This window comes from Nerophis lumbriciformis, linkage group LG07 (genome assembly GCF_033978685.3).
Source record: "Nerophis lumbriciformis linkage group LG07, RoL_Nlum_v2.1, whole genome shotgun sequence".
In the NCBI taxonomy this organism is placed as follows: Eukaryota; Metazoa; Chordata; class Actinopteri; order Syngnathiformes; family Syngnathidae; genus Nerophis; species Nerophis lumbriciformis.
This window is the reverse complement of record NC_084554.2, coordinates 27,968,556-27,983,470: the sequence shown is the minus strand read 5'-3', so window position 1 is coordinate 27,983,470 and position 14,915 is coordinate 27,968,556. Positions and strand designations below refer to the sequence as shown.

Here is a 14,915-nt window from a genome sequence, read left to right as displayed (position 1 = left end):
TTTACACACACTCACATAAAATCTTTACTAATTAAAACAGAAGAAGATAAGCATGCTTAGAAACTCATAATGAGAAACAGTATTTAATGTATCTTTTGCTTAGGAAAGTGTATTATGTGTGTTGTTTATGTATTTGTTTGATTCAAATAAAACTTGCTTTAAAAATTCTGTGTGTTTAAGTACTTTTGAGCAAATTCAACAATATCATGATAATAATAATAACAGTAATAATTTTGGTCACAATAACAGTGATGTCAAATTTAAATTTTGTTACATCCTTAATTACTTCATAAAACTACTGCCTTTGTTTGTACTATATTCTATTGTTTTGTTTTTATACAATATTTTATATCCAAAAGACATGTTACATGTTAAACATGTGCTATTTTGGTGGGCAAGCACCAATTAAATTGATTTAAATGTATTTCAATCAGACACATTGATTTTAGGTATACTGTAAGTGTTTTCAGTTAAAGGGGTCATAACATTATTTTGTTTCGACAGTTAAAACACTTCCTGTGGTCTATATAACATGTAATGGTGGTTCTTTGGTCAAAATGTTGCATTGATTATGTTTTAGAGACTGTTTTCTCGTCGCTTTATGACCGTCTCTTCAGTATGCGCGGTTTTGTGGGCGGCCTTATTTGCGTGCCTCCACTTCAACAGCGTCGCCTCCCTGTCAGCCAAGTTGTAGTTTTTAGCACCTCCATGTGGAGTCTACTAACAGATATAAGTTCAAACTATACGCTACTTTATATTACAAATGGCAGCAGCAGAGGATGCATGTGCATGTACGAGCCAGTCTGCCCCACAAAAAGAGAATAGCGAAAAATAAGGAACTTATTGAATACAGCGTCGGACTTCAACGGCGGACTCGCGCAAAGCACTTTCATAAATTTCTACCATACATGGAGATATACGCTGACGCCATAATTGGGGAAAACGTCACTATTCTGCAAATTCTAAACGGCTCGTTTGGAGGAAGTTTGTTTTATAAATATCTCTGCCATGCCTCCATGGTTTGATTTCAAAATTTCGGTACGTATGCAAATCCTAAATACACAAAAACAGGAAACAATGGATAAGAAAAGTTGATTTTGCATCGCAGCAGGGGTCGGAAACCCAAAATGTTGAGAGAGCCATATTAGACCAAAAATACAAAAAAGCCGCAAAAAATGTAAAGTCTTATATAAGTGTTATATTGAAGGCAACACATGATATAAGTGTCTATATTAGCTATATTAGCAGAAATGTTGTATTTTAATTTTTATTCTACACATTTTTGCAACATTGGATCTCATCTACCGGGGGTAGATGAGATCCGCCCGGAGTTCCTTAAGGCTCTGGATGCTGTGGGGCTGTCTTGGTTGACAAGACTCTGCAGCATCGCGTGGACATCGGGGGCGGTACCTCTGGATTGGCAGACCAAGGTGGTGGTTCCTCTCTTTAAGAAGGGGAACCGGAGGGTGTGTTCTAACTATCGTGGGATCACACTCCTCAGCCTTCCCGGTAAGGTCTATTGAGGTGTACTGGAGAGGAGGCTACGCCGGATAGTCGAACCTCGGATTCAGGAGGAACAGTGTGGTTTTCGTCCTGGTCGTGGAACTGTGGACCAGCTCTATACTCTCGGCAGGGTCCTTGAGGGTGCATAGGAGTTTGCCCAACCAGTCTACATGTGTTTTGTGGACTTGGAGAAGGCATTCGACCGTGTCCCTCGGGAAGTCCTGTGGGGAGTGCTCAGAGAGTATGGGGTATCGGACTGTCTGATTGTGGCAGTCCACTCCCTGTATGGTCAGTGCCAGAGCTTGGTCCGCAACCGGCAGTAAGTCGGACACGTTTCCAGTGAGGGTTGGACTCCGCCAAGGCTGCCCTTTGTCACCGATTCTGTTCATAACTTTTATGGACATAATTTCTAGGCACAGTCAAGGCGTTGAGGGGATCTGGTTTGGTGGCTGCAGGATTAGGTCTCTGCTTTTTGCAGATGATGTGGTCCTGATGGCTTCATCTGGCCAGGATCTTCAGCTCTCACTGGATCGGTTCGCAGCTGAGTGTGAAGCGGCTGAGATGAGAATCAGCACCTCCAAGTCCGAGTCCATGGTTCTCGCCCGGAAAAGGGTGGAGTGCCACCTGGGGAGGAGATCTTTCCCCAAGTAGAGGAGTTCAAGTACCTCGGAGTCTTGTTCACGAGTGAGGGTAGAGTGGATCGTGAGATCGACAGGCGGATTGGTGCAGCGTCTTCAGTAATGCGGACGCTGTATCGATCCGTTGTGGTGAAGAAAGAGCTGAGCCGGAAGGCAAAACTCTCAATTTACCGCTCAATCTACGTTCCCATCCTCACCTATGGTCATGAGCTTTGGGTTATGACTGAAAGGACAAGATCACGGGTACAACCGGCCAAAATTAGTTTCCTCCGCCGAGTGGCGGGGCTCTCCCTTAGAGATAGGGTGAGAAGCTCTGCCATCCGGGGGGAGCTCAAAGTAAAGCCGCTGCTCCTCCACATCGAGAGGAGCCAGATGAGATGGTTCGGGCATCTGGTCAGGATGCCACCCGAACGCCTCCCTAGGGAGGTGTTTAGGGCACGTCCGACCGGTAGGAGGCCGCGGGGAAGACCCAGGACACGTTGGGAAGACTATGTCTCTCGGCTGGCCTGGGAACGCCTCGGGGTCCCACAGGAAGAGCTGGACGAAGTGCCTGGGGAGAGGGAAGTCTGGGCTTCCCTGCTTAGGCTGCTGCCCCCGCGACCCGACCTCAGATAAGCGGAAGAAGATGGATGGATGGAGTGACTTCACTCCGAGAGATCGACGTCGATCCCCCATCATCCTCAGGCTCCGCTCCTGTCAGGGAGGGTGTGTCTGATGTAGTTGGGTTCAGGAGTTCCTCAAAGTGCTCTTTCCAACGCCGTACAACTTCCTCACTTGAAGTCAGCAGAGTCCCATCCTTACTGTACACAGCTTGGATGGTTCCCTGCTTCCCCCTCCTGAGGTGCCGTATGGTCTTCCAGAACAGCTTTGGTGCCGCCCGATAGTCCTTCTCCATGGATTACCCGAACTGCTCCCACACCCTCTGCTTAGCCTCGTCCACAGCCACGGGCGCTGCCCTTCGAGCCTGTCGGTACCTTGCAACTGCCTCCAGAGTCCCCTTGGATAACATACCCCGGTAGGACTCCTTCTTCAGTCGGACGGCTTCCCTGACCACCGCTGTCCACCAGGGTGTTCGAGGGTTTCCGCCCCTTGAGGCACCTAAGACCTTCTGGCCACAGCTCGCAGCTGCAACTTTAGCAATAGAGGCTTTGAACATTGCCCATTCCTGTTCAATGTCCCCAACCTCCACAGGGATGGCAGAGAAGTCCCGCCGGAGGAGGGAGTTGAAGTCCCTCCGGACAGAGGACTCCTCCAAACGTTCCCAGTTCACCCGCACTACACGCTTGGGTTTGCCAGATCTGTCCAGAGGTTTCCCTCGCCTCGATGAGTTCAAGGATCGCTGAAATTAGTAGGACAAAACGGTGCTTGCCAAATACTCTCATCAGTGAAGCATCCCATCCATCCATTTTCTACCGCTTATTACCTTCAGGGTCACGGGGGGCGCTGGAGCCTATCTCAGCTGCATTTGGGCAGAAGGCGGGGTACACCCTGGACAAGTCGCTACCTCATCGCAGGGCCAACACAGATAGACAGACAACATTCACACTCACATTCACACACTAGGGCCAATTTAGTGTTGCCAATCAACCTATCCCCAGGTGCATGTCTTTGGAGGTGGGAGGAAGCCGGAGTACCCGGAGGGAACCCACGCAGTCACGGGGAGAACATGCAAACTCCACACAGAAAGATCCCGAGGCCGGGATTGAACTCACGACTACTCAGGACCTTCGTATTGTGAGGCAGACGCACTAACCCCTCTTCCACCGTGCTGCCAATCAGTGAAGCATGTATAACATAAACAGTGGGATATCTAACAATCAGGAAAGTTTGTGTCATGTTTTTTCTCCTACAGAAAATATATTAAAACAAAAAAATATTTTTTTTTCTTCATCTTTTTCCATTTTCAAACATCTCTGAAAGAGGTCCAGGGAGCCACTAGGGCGGCGCTAAAGAGGCTCTATAGCCGTGGGTTGACCCCCGCATTAGAGCATTTGGCACAGACCCAACTAAGCTAATGACACAAGGTGCTATTGTACTTGAATCCATCAACTAAGTCTGATACTTTTTCCAAATAATGCACTTTGATTTTTATTTTTCAGTATATTGGATGCTGCTGAATTATTTCACTTTCAAACTTTTATTGAAATACTTTCTTTGATATATTCTGACGTGTGGGTCAGCCGGTGACGGGCCTGCCAGGGTGGAAAAGAGAAATACGCTCACACAGGCTGCTCTTTCTTCATTTTGACTACAAACGTCTAAGACAAACAACATCTGCATTGTTTCTTCTTCTTTTTTATGTTTTAAGATTACAACAGGATGGATTTCAGCAGCACAAGTACCGATCAGGCATTTTGACACAAACGTCCAGGCTCTCACATTCAAGTTGCGATATCTCAAACAGATGAATCCAAGGCATAGTCAGTGAGGTGGAAAGGAGAAGGATAAAAACGGATGACACGCTGGTGATTAAAGCCTCTGACTGTGCAAAAGAGAGATCTAACATATCAGTGTAGAAACTAAAGAACATGAATTGTTTGAATATGTAGTTCAGAGGTAACTAATTACCAAGGTCTAACTGTGGTAGGCCTAAATCAGAGGTGTCCAAAGTGCAGCCTGCGGGACATTCTAAAAAGGCTATAACAAAAAAAAAACATTAAAAAGTGGAATAAAAGCGCAAAGAGGTCAAATGTAACGAAAAACAGTTGCAACGTCGAATCTAAATAGCACAAAGCTTCAATGCAGACTATTGTTTTCTTTAATACTGTCATTGCTCAAAAAATAATAATGAATCAAAGTCAATGTTGTAACTATTGACTTGTTCAAAGCTCCAATTACTTTACATTAAATATTCCGCTGTGAAATTTTTCTTTGGGAAAATATTGCATATTTCGTGCTTTCTATAAAAAAAACTAAGTTGCATATGACAAAAACAGTATAAAAAAATATATTTATTCGGACGGCTCTCTCTATAATGACTTTTATATCACGTCTTAAAACATTTTTACTCCTTGGCTTTTAAACCAGCATGAGAGTTGCGTGAGTTTAGTCTAATTAATTGTATTTTATGTATTTATTCTTTTTTTAGTTAAATGTTTTTTTTTACAATTGACTGTACTTAGTTTTATCATGCTTCTAAATGTATGTTTTAAGTCCTGTGCAGCACTTTGTGACACTTGTATTGTTTTGATTTTCTGCCCATAAAATCCAATAAACAACCATTCAAAAACTGCCAACAATACCCCATTTACATTTTGTGACTTGAATATTAACCAAGTATTAGTGATATTGTTATTATAAGCGCTAACACAGACAAACTATTTATAGCACCAACGTGATCACTTCCGTGTGTCCCTACGTTTACATCATCCTTACTCCCTGTAAATTTATTCTAGATCATAAATCATGCCTCTCACCTGGAATGTGGATGGCTTAGAATATAATCCAACAAGTTGGGACACTGTGAAAACCATTCATTTCGTTCACGGAACTGGCGAGAACGACATGAAAAGCGCTTGTTCCCCTTCCCCCCTACCCTCTTTGTAGGGATTATGAGTCATTCTTCACCTAAATGGGAATATATGAACATCCGAGCAGTCTGCATTCTTATGACAGCAGACATTGTACAGTAAGTCATGTTTTATTGTGTTGATTGGCTCTTATGAAGTCTGCAGTGAGCAAAAATCAGTGATGAAGAAAAAAAAAAAAGCAAATGTGATGCCTTTTTGAGGTTAATGTGCCACGTATGCTTACAATGATCAACATATGTAAATATTAAGTGTTATTATAAATGTGCCCGTTACTACATTACATATATATTTACATTATGTATATAAAACCCTAATGGAGGTGTTTGGATGTTTTTTAAGGGCTGTATAGGCAGAATTGAACGTCTCCCATAGGCTCTAATGTAAGCACACGTTTGATCAAATGTATTTAATATTCGTCGTCATGTCTCTCATAATAACTGTGAACATAGGCAACATTTTTTTTTTTAAAGTGCAGTTCCCTTTTAAGCGTTGAAAGTAAAAACAAAAAAATAAATACTAAATACAACATATATACAAAAAATAAAAAAATAAAAAAACCTGTCATTATCATCCATTATCATATGTTGTACTTGTTCTGAAATTGTCATGTATCCATCAAATCTGCTGTTGAAACTTGGACTATATAACCAACATATATAACCAACATATAAATTGATTGTAAATTAGGGGCGGGACATGGATAAGCATTTTTGCTTTTTTCCCGTATCCCTTTTCGGTGGGTGCCGTTGCATGTCTGTCAAATTACAAAGAGTGATGAAGTGTTGCTATATATGTCTGTCTGCCGGAATAAATAAATACATTCCTATATGTTACAATTTTAGTGGGATTTCTTTTTTTTTTTTTAAACTGGCATTTTTCGAAAAAATAATATTGAATCAAAATCAATGCTGATAGGAATTATTTACTTATTTAAGGCTTCAATTACTTCACATCAAATATTCTAATTTGAAAATATTTTTGGGGAAGATATTGCTTTTTTTGTTTTTTGCCATAAAAAAACTGGGTTTTCCTCAAAAAAAAAAAGGGCATGACACATGAAAACAAAATTCTAACTTTATATCAACAAATCTGAAGTTGATCTGGAGATTTAAGCGTAATAAATAAATTACTTAATTTTAACATTTTCATGACTGAGACCCTTACGGGTGCCCGGGACCAACCTTGAGGGGAGACCTACTGGTAAAAAAAAATCTATAAATTGTACTGATTTAGAAACATTTTAAATATCTAAACGGCCCGCGCATGCTTTGATATTTCAGTGTGCGGCCCTCAATAACAGGAGCGTGATGGCTGTTGTTTTTAGCCTTGATTGTTGAGCTGCCACAAGTTGAAAGCGCATCCTGTCTATTATCTGAGATGTACATGTTTGGGCGATGCAGAAAATGTGTAAATAACATCATAACAAGAGCTGTGAACAGAAAACACGATGCTGCGAATGATTACTTTCTATTTGGTCGATGGATTTTTACTTTGCCTCATCAGGCTTTCATATCATAGTTGCCACAGTTACAAGTCTCACAAAGCAGATGTTCTTATTGTATCAGGCCTCCCGTTGCATCTTTCACAGAGCACATTGGAATATGATCAAATATATAGATCTGCGCTCCCCTTATGTGTATTAATTACCTCTATTGACAACAGATGACAGTCACTGTTTGTTTACCATCATGTCGACTTGTTCAGCAGCCCACCTCCATCTGCATTTAAACAATGAAACCATCAGCTAGGTAACAAGAGAGGGGACAGCAGCTCAATACCGCTATGAGAGGTCTCCGATAATCAGCCGTGTTGGAGGGCGGCTGTACGCGGCCGAATACAAGCAAGCGGTATTGACAAGGCGAGGGTTGCCTTCAATCAGCTTATATCTGCTGGCAGGGAAATCAGCCTCGCTCCGCATGGGCCCGCGGTGATGCCTGATGGAGACGTCAACTTGAGAAACAGAGCCTGGCCAACGACAAGGAACGTGGGAAGCAGGAAATATGGGGCACTTAAATAAATATTATGATTAAAATATGTTTACCTTTTTGTTTCTAAAAAAAAAAAAAAAACACTTCAAATTCAAGGTCAGATCATATGAGTCACTAGCTTTTTAGATATGAAAGAATTGGTTTTTACAAAGAAAGAAAAGTGTCACAGTGTAGATTTAGTATGTGTTTATGATCGACTATGTACACAAAGAGGACAAAGCATTAATTGGAAGCAGGCCACAATTGAAATGAGGCTTTTTCGCAATGTGAAAAGTTTATATTGTCATGGCGCGGACTCGAACCCGCTTTTCATCGGCACCTTGTGCTGCCAGCACCTCAGTTGGCAGCGCGCTAGCACAGGCCCCTGCTCGCGCTGGGCGCTTCACGCCCACGCAATGCCGAAGGTGCAGGCAATCTGCAATCCGCACGCCTGGGACTAATCAAGACAAGCAGCATAAAGACCAGCAGAACCATGGAGCCTACGCCGGAACATAGTTCACTCTTTGTCGTAAGCATCCCGTCTCTGCGTAGTTGTTCTCCTTGTGACGTCCTTGTTCCCGTGTCTCATGTCCTTTGCGCTCCCCGCAGTGTCCTTCCTGTTTCATGTGATCGAGCTGTGTGCCTCGACTCCCCTCTGGATATTGGACTGCCTCCCTCGATCCTCGACCCCTGCTTGGACACGGACCTTGTTACTTCTCTCCAGCCCCGGACCAATTGCTTGCCCACAAACTACCTTCTTGCCTTGCCCCTTTGGACTGACGAAGGATTCATCCAACACGCACATACAACAAACGCTGGTAACATTACCATTTTTAATCCTACACATCGTTTCACACCAAACACATAGAGTAGCATAAACCTACCACACACTCATCAAATGGTTCAATAAACCTGTTGAATCGATCCTGGTTTTGGTGTCGTCTCCTTCCCCGGCCATACGTAACATATATAGTCAACCCTAACCACATCTACATGTTTTTGACCGAAATCATGTATTAAATTAGGTCGTGTTTATGTATTACGGGCCTGATTTACTAAGATCCAAACACAATTCCATAACTGAAGTGAAGTGAAGTGAATTATATTTATATAGCGCTTTTCTCTAGTGACTTAAAGCGCTTTACATAGTGAAACCCAGTATCTAAGTTACATTGCAACCAGTGTGGGTGGCACTGGGAGCAGGTGGGTAAAGTGTCTTGCCCAAGGACACAACGGCAGTGACTAGGATGGCCATTGAAAAGTGGCGCAGAACGCCTGATTCAAATGAGGATTTTTGCATGTACTATATGGTACTATATGGTGGCATCACCACCACAGAGACACTCTCATATACCGCATGCTCCTGAACCTGTGACGTCTTGCTATGTTTTCAAACAAGCATCTACCACTTTTTATGGGCATTTTAGAAGCAGTTGTGCAAGACATCTTTGACACTTGTGTGCTCAATACGCAAAAAAGGCTAATTTGAAGAAGTTTTCATCATTTAGGACAGTGGTTCTTAACCTGGGTTCAATCGAACCCTAGGGGTTCGGTGAGTCGGGCTAAAGGGTTCGGCAGAGGTCAAGACACACCCGACTCATCGTGTGAATAAAAACTTCTCCCTATCGGCGTATTACTGATCCGGCAACAGCAGAAGTCATACTGATTTGCAGGTGTGTAATTTGTTGTGAGTTTATGCACTGTGTTGGTTTTGTTCTTTGAACAAGGTGATGTTCAAGCACGGTTCATTTTGTGCACCAGTAAAAAAACATGGTAACTCTTTAGTATGGGGAACATATTCACCATTAATTAGTTGCTTATTAACATGCAAATTAGTAACATATTGGCTCTTAACTAGTCATTATTAAGTACTTATTAATGCCTTATTCGGCATGGATTTATTATAACCCTAACCCTCTAACCCTGGCCCTAACCCTCTAACCCTAACGAAATAACTCTAAATTAAATCTTTGTTACTGAGAATATGTTCCCCTAGTGTCCAAAAAACTCTAATTTAAGTCTTTGTTACTTAGAATATTTTCCCCATACTAAAGTGTTACCAAAAACATTAAAAAAAAACATTTTATTTTTCACTTAAGAAGGGTTTGGTGAATGCGCATATGAAACTGGTGGGGTTCGGTACCTCCAACACGGTTAAGAACCACTGATATAGGATATATGTTCGTAATATATATTCTATGTGGAAAAAACAAACGGTCATTAAAAAACATTAAATAACACCAAAACGCATCAATTTAATTTGTTTTAATCATCCACTTAAGTCATCCAGCATTTATGAAATTATAAAAGGATGTTGCTGAATAGACGATGTGTCTAATATTTCTTTATGTCTGTTGAATATGTTGAAAGGTCCACATAGGACAGAGGATTGGCTGTCCTCTCTCAAGCTGTGTGTGTCAGTTTGCACGTCCTTCTCACACATGCTAAATAAAACGCAAATTAGGCCCCGTTTACGCTGCACACCAAATCTGACAGATCAGATTTCTTTTGCCTGTCTAAACCCTCCAAAGTACTTCAAATCTAATCTTTTCACATCAGATTCAGGCCACATCAGGAACTAATCCAAATCCAAATGGAATCTGATGTTTTTAAATGTGACTTGAGTCTAAACGCAATGCGACCTGAATGTGACCCGTATGTGACTTTTTCGTCAGCTTTGGACAAGCTACGTCATTCGTGTGGGCGGGTAAAGACGCAGCCCGCCAGCGGAAGTCAATACTTCATCACAACATCCGGTTTTGGTGACTAAAGTCTTCTTTCGACGGCTGAATTTTCGGTGCATCACTAGTCAGTAGTGCGCAAATAATAAAGCTACATGTAATGATTAAATATATATATTGATTCCAAAGTAACAGTGATTGTTGAAGGACCATAATTGACGCTGTGGCTTATTTGCGTACATGTGACGTACTAACGTTGATCCACGCTGATGTCCGTGTTGCCTCTACTTCACAGTCATAAAAAGATTAGAACCCTCCCAAATATATTACACTATATATATACATTCTGGTACTACAATTTATTTTCACTTAAAAAAACACACATTTTTAAGGTGTGACGAACATGTTTATAGTGGCGATGTTTATTTGATTTTGTAGTAGTCACAACTTCCTTGTTCATTTACGGATTCCAGTCAATTTCCTTTGTTTCGTTGAGGCCACATTGGGACCACATTGGGGGCTGTGGGCGTATACACTCGAGTGTGATAAAGTGTTGGTTTTGAGAGGCGGAATAGTTTGATGCAAATGAAGCCCTGCTTTTCACAACATAAACACAACAGAACAAATACCCAGAACCCCTTGCAGCGCTAACTCTTCCGGGACGCCACAATATACACCCCCCCCCCCCTTCCCCACCACCAACAAACCCCCCCCCCCCCCCCCCCCCCCATCTCCCGGATTCGGAGGTCTCAAGGTTGGCAAGAATGCATTACTAGCGTATCATTCACACATTTCTAACGTGCCGTTATTTCTTACCGTCTCATTGTCTCCTCCATTACCATGTATAGTAGTCTCCGAGCATGCCTTTAAAAGCAGTTTTCAAAACATCCACCTTTATATTTCTAACAGACTGTTATTTCAGTAACACTTTAGTATGGGGAAAATATTCACCATTAATTAGTTTCTTATTAACATATAGTAACATATTGGCCCTTAATTAGTCACTAGTCATTATTAAGTACTTATTAATGCCCTATTCTGCATTAACTTATTATTCAACTAACCCTAACCCTAACCCTGACAACAAGCTATCCATACACTTGGGTAAAACGGAATCCATCCTGTTTGGGTCCCACATCAACCTTAAGAAAGTCAATGACTTCACTATAAAAGTGGGTGACATTGTTATCACCAGGAAAGATGAGGTCACCTACCTAGGTTCCATTCTCGAGGTTAATCTTTCCTGTGATAAAATGGCAACCAAGGAAATCAAAAAGGTCTACCAACGAACGGCATTTCTCTATAGAATTTCCTCTCTGGTCAACAAAAGCACCATGAGGATTCTGGCGGGAACTCTCGTTCAACCCTTTTTCGATTACGCATGCACCTCCTGGTACCCTAGCACCTCCAAAACCCTCAAATCTAAACTCCAAACATCCCAGAACAAGCTAGTCAGATTACTTCTACACCTCCACCCCAGATCCCACCTCACTCCCACCCACTTCTCCAAAGTGGGCTAGCTCAGGGTGGAGGACAGAGTAAAACAACTTGCACTGAGCCTTGTCTATAAAATCCGCTACACCTCCCTGATACCGAAGTACATGTCAAACTACTTCCTTAACGTAATTGACCGCCATAACCACAACACCAGGGGGAGCTCCACTAACCACGTTAAACCCAGATTCCGATCCAACAAAGGTCTTAACCCATTCTCTTTCTATGCCACATCAATGTGGAATGCACTCCCAACAGGTATAGAAGAAAGGGCATCTCTATCCTCCTTCAAAACCGCAATAAAAGTACACCTCCAGGCAACTTCAACCCTAAACTAACACCCTCCCCGGATTGTTAATAATCAAATGTAAACAATCAAATGTAGATACTTTTCTTATGCTTTCTGATCTCTCTCTCTCTCTCTCTCTATGTCCACTACTTGCTGTACATATCCTACCAAGTCAGTCTTACACTGTTTCAATATCCATTTCTCTGTTCTCAATTGTTGATGACTGATGATAACAACCAAACTTAACCCCCCCCCCCCCACACACACACACACACACACACACACACACACACACCCCGAATTGTAAATAATTCAATGTATACACCCTGATGATTATGTTGTGTGATGACTGTATTATGATGATAGTATATGTGATAGTATATATCTGTATCATGAATCAATTTAAGTGGACCCCGACTTAAACAAGTTGAAAAACTTATTCGGGTGTTACCATTTAGTGGTCAATTGTACGGAATATGTACTTCACTGTGCATCCTACTAATAAAAGTCTCAATCAATCAATCAATCAACCAAGTAACTCTAAATTAAGTCTTTGTTACTTAGAATATGTTCCCCATGTGTCCAAATAACTCTAAATTAAGTCTTTGTTACTTAGAATATGTTCCCCCTACTAAGGTGTTGCATGCACACATCGCACTGTATGGAATGGCCTCAATCTCGTTACCTTGCGTAATGACAATAAAGCTGATTCTGATTCTGATTCTGATTCTATTTCTTATTGTTTTATTTGTTCCTTCATTGCCATAAATAGTAGTCACAGACTCCGCCATTAGAAGTAGTTTTCGGAAAATCCGTCTTTTTGTGAAAGGTTGTGGATGAAGCAGGACTCGTCTTGGCACACACTCAAAGTGACTTCGACACAGATGCAGGCATATTGTCAAGGATCATAAAAGTTCAAAGTAGGGCACTTTTTACTTCAAATGTGGCCGAAAGGTCCAGCAGTGACTTGTGCTGGTTAACGCAAACAAGCAAGCATTTTTCCTTCATTGGGTTTCATCGTGGACATTGTTGTTGTGGCACAGCCAGTTTTACATGTTGCACAAAATTGGCTGTTTCACAGAAGGATGTTTGGGTAAACTTCTACAATATATACAACCCAAAAACCAGTGAATTTGGCACGTGGTGTAAATCGTAAATAAAAAACAGAATACAATGATTTGCAAATCCTTTTCAACCTACCGTATTTTTCGGACTATAAGACGCAGTTTTTTTCATAGTTTGGCCGGGCTCCAGTGCGATTTATATATGTTTTTTTCCTTCTTTATTATGCATTTTCGCCAGGTGCGACTTATACTCCGAAAAATACGGTATATTCGATTGAATAGAGGTTGAAATGGAATATGTAAAGTTTTGAATCATCATTTGTCCCAAAGAAGTAGTCGTATCTCATTAAATCTGCCATGATTAGCAGTGTTGTTGTTGTTGAAGGGAAAAGCAAACTCTGTGACGCAAATTACGAACATATTACATGTTATTATGAATGTGCCTGTTACTACATTACATACTACTTATGTGTATTAGTAGCTGACTTTAGCTAGCGTTTATTTATGACTTAGAATGTATAAGGAAAGAAAAACATTTGTGTCTTGTCTTACATAGGGATTGTGACTGATAGGCAACATTTAAAAAAAAAAGTGCAGTTCCCCTTTAATGCCAATGTTTTAGGACCCAGCGCTAATCAGAGAGCTTGGTTTTTTTTTTTTTTTTACTTTTGGAGACTTGGCAGTTGAATGTTTCAGGCGTTTTTGCAACATGTATCATTATATGTACTTGTTCTACAAACCCCGTTTCCATATGAGTTGGAAAATTGTGTTGGATGTAAATATAAACTGAATACAATGATTTGCAAATAATTTTCAACCCATATTCAGTTGAATATGCTACAAAGACAACATATTTGATGTTCAAACTGATAAACATTTTTTTTTTTTTGCAAATAATCATTAACTTTAGAATTTGATGCCAACAACACGTGAAAAATATGTTGGGAAAGGTGTCAATATATACTGATAAAGTTGAGAAATGCTCATCAAACACTTTTTTGGAACATCCCACAGGTGAACAGGCACATTGGGAACAGGTGGGTGCCATGATTGGGTATAAAAGTAGATTCCATGAAATTCTCAGTCATTCACAAACAAGGATGGGGCGAGGGTCACCACTTTGTCAACAAATGCGTGAGCAAATTGTTGAACAGTTTAAGAAAAACCTTTCTCAACCAGCTATTGCAAGGAATTTAGGGATTTCACCATCAACGGTCCGTAATATCATCAAAGGGTTCAGAGAATCTGGAGAAATCCCTGCACGTAAGCAGCTAAGCCCGTGACCTTCGATCCCTCAGGCTGTACTCCATCAACAAGTGACATCAGTGTGTAAAGGATATCACCACATGGGCTCAGGAACACTTCAGAAACCCACTGTCAGTAACTACAGTTGGTCGCTACATCTGTAAGTGCAAGTTAAAACTCTCCTATGCAAGGCGAAAACCGTTTATCAACAACACCCAGAAACGCTGTCGGCTTCGCTGGGCCTGAGCTATCTAAGATGGACTGATACAAAGTGGAAAAGTGTTCAGTGGTCTGACGAGTCCACATTTCAAATTGTTTTTGGAAACTGTGGACGTTGTGTCCGGACCAAAGAGGAAAAGAACCATCCGGATAGTTATAGGCGCAAAATTGAAAAGCCAGCATCTGTGATGGTATGGGGGTGTATTAGTGCCCAAGACATGGGTAACTTACACATCTGTGAAGGTGCCATTAATGCTGAAAGGTACATACAGGTTTTGGAGCAAC

The 14,915-nt window shown here is 41.5% G+C and overlaps 1 long non-coding RNA gene across 2 annotated transcripts in view; it reads right to left on the bottom strand.

The window, feature by feature from the left end:
* Window positions 1-7,854: 7,854 nt before the first annotated feature.
* LOC140678943 (uncharacterized) overlaps window positions 7,855-14,915 on the bottom strand; it is a 206,134-nt gene continuing 199,073 nt past the window's right edge. For both annotated transcript variants that reach the window (XR_012050525.1, XR_012050524.1), the window contains one exon: window positions 7,855-8,328. This is a non-coding gene — a long non-coding RNA (uncharacterized lncRNA). The remainder of the gene's footprint in view (window positions 8,329-14,915) is intronic.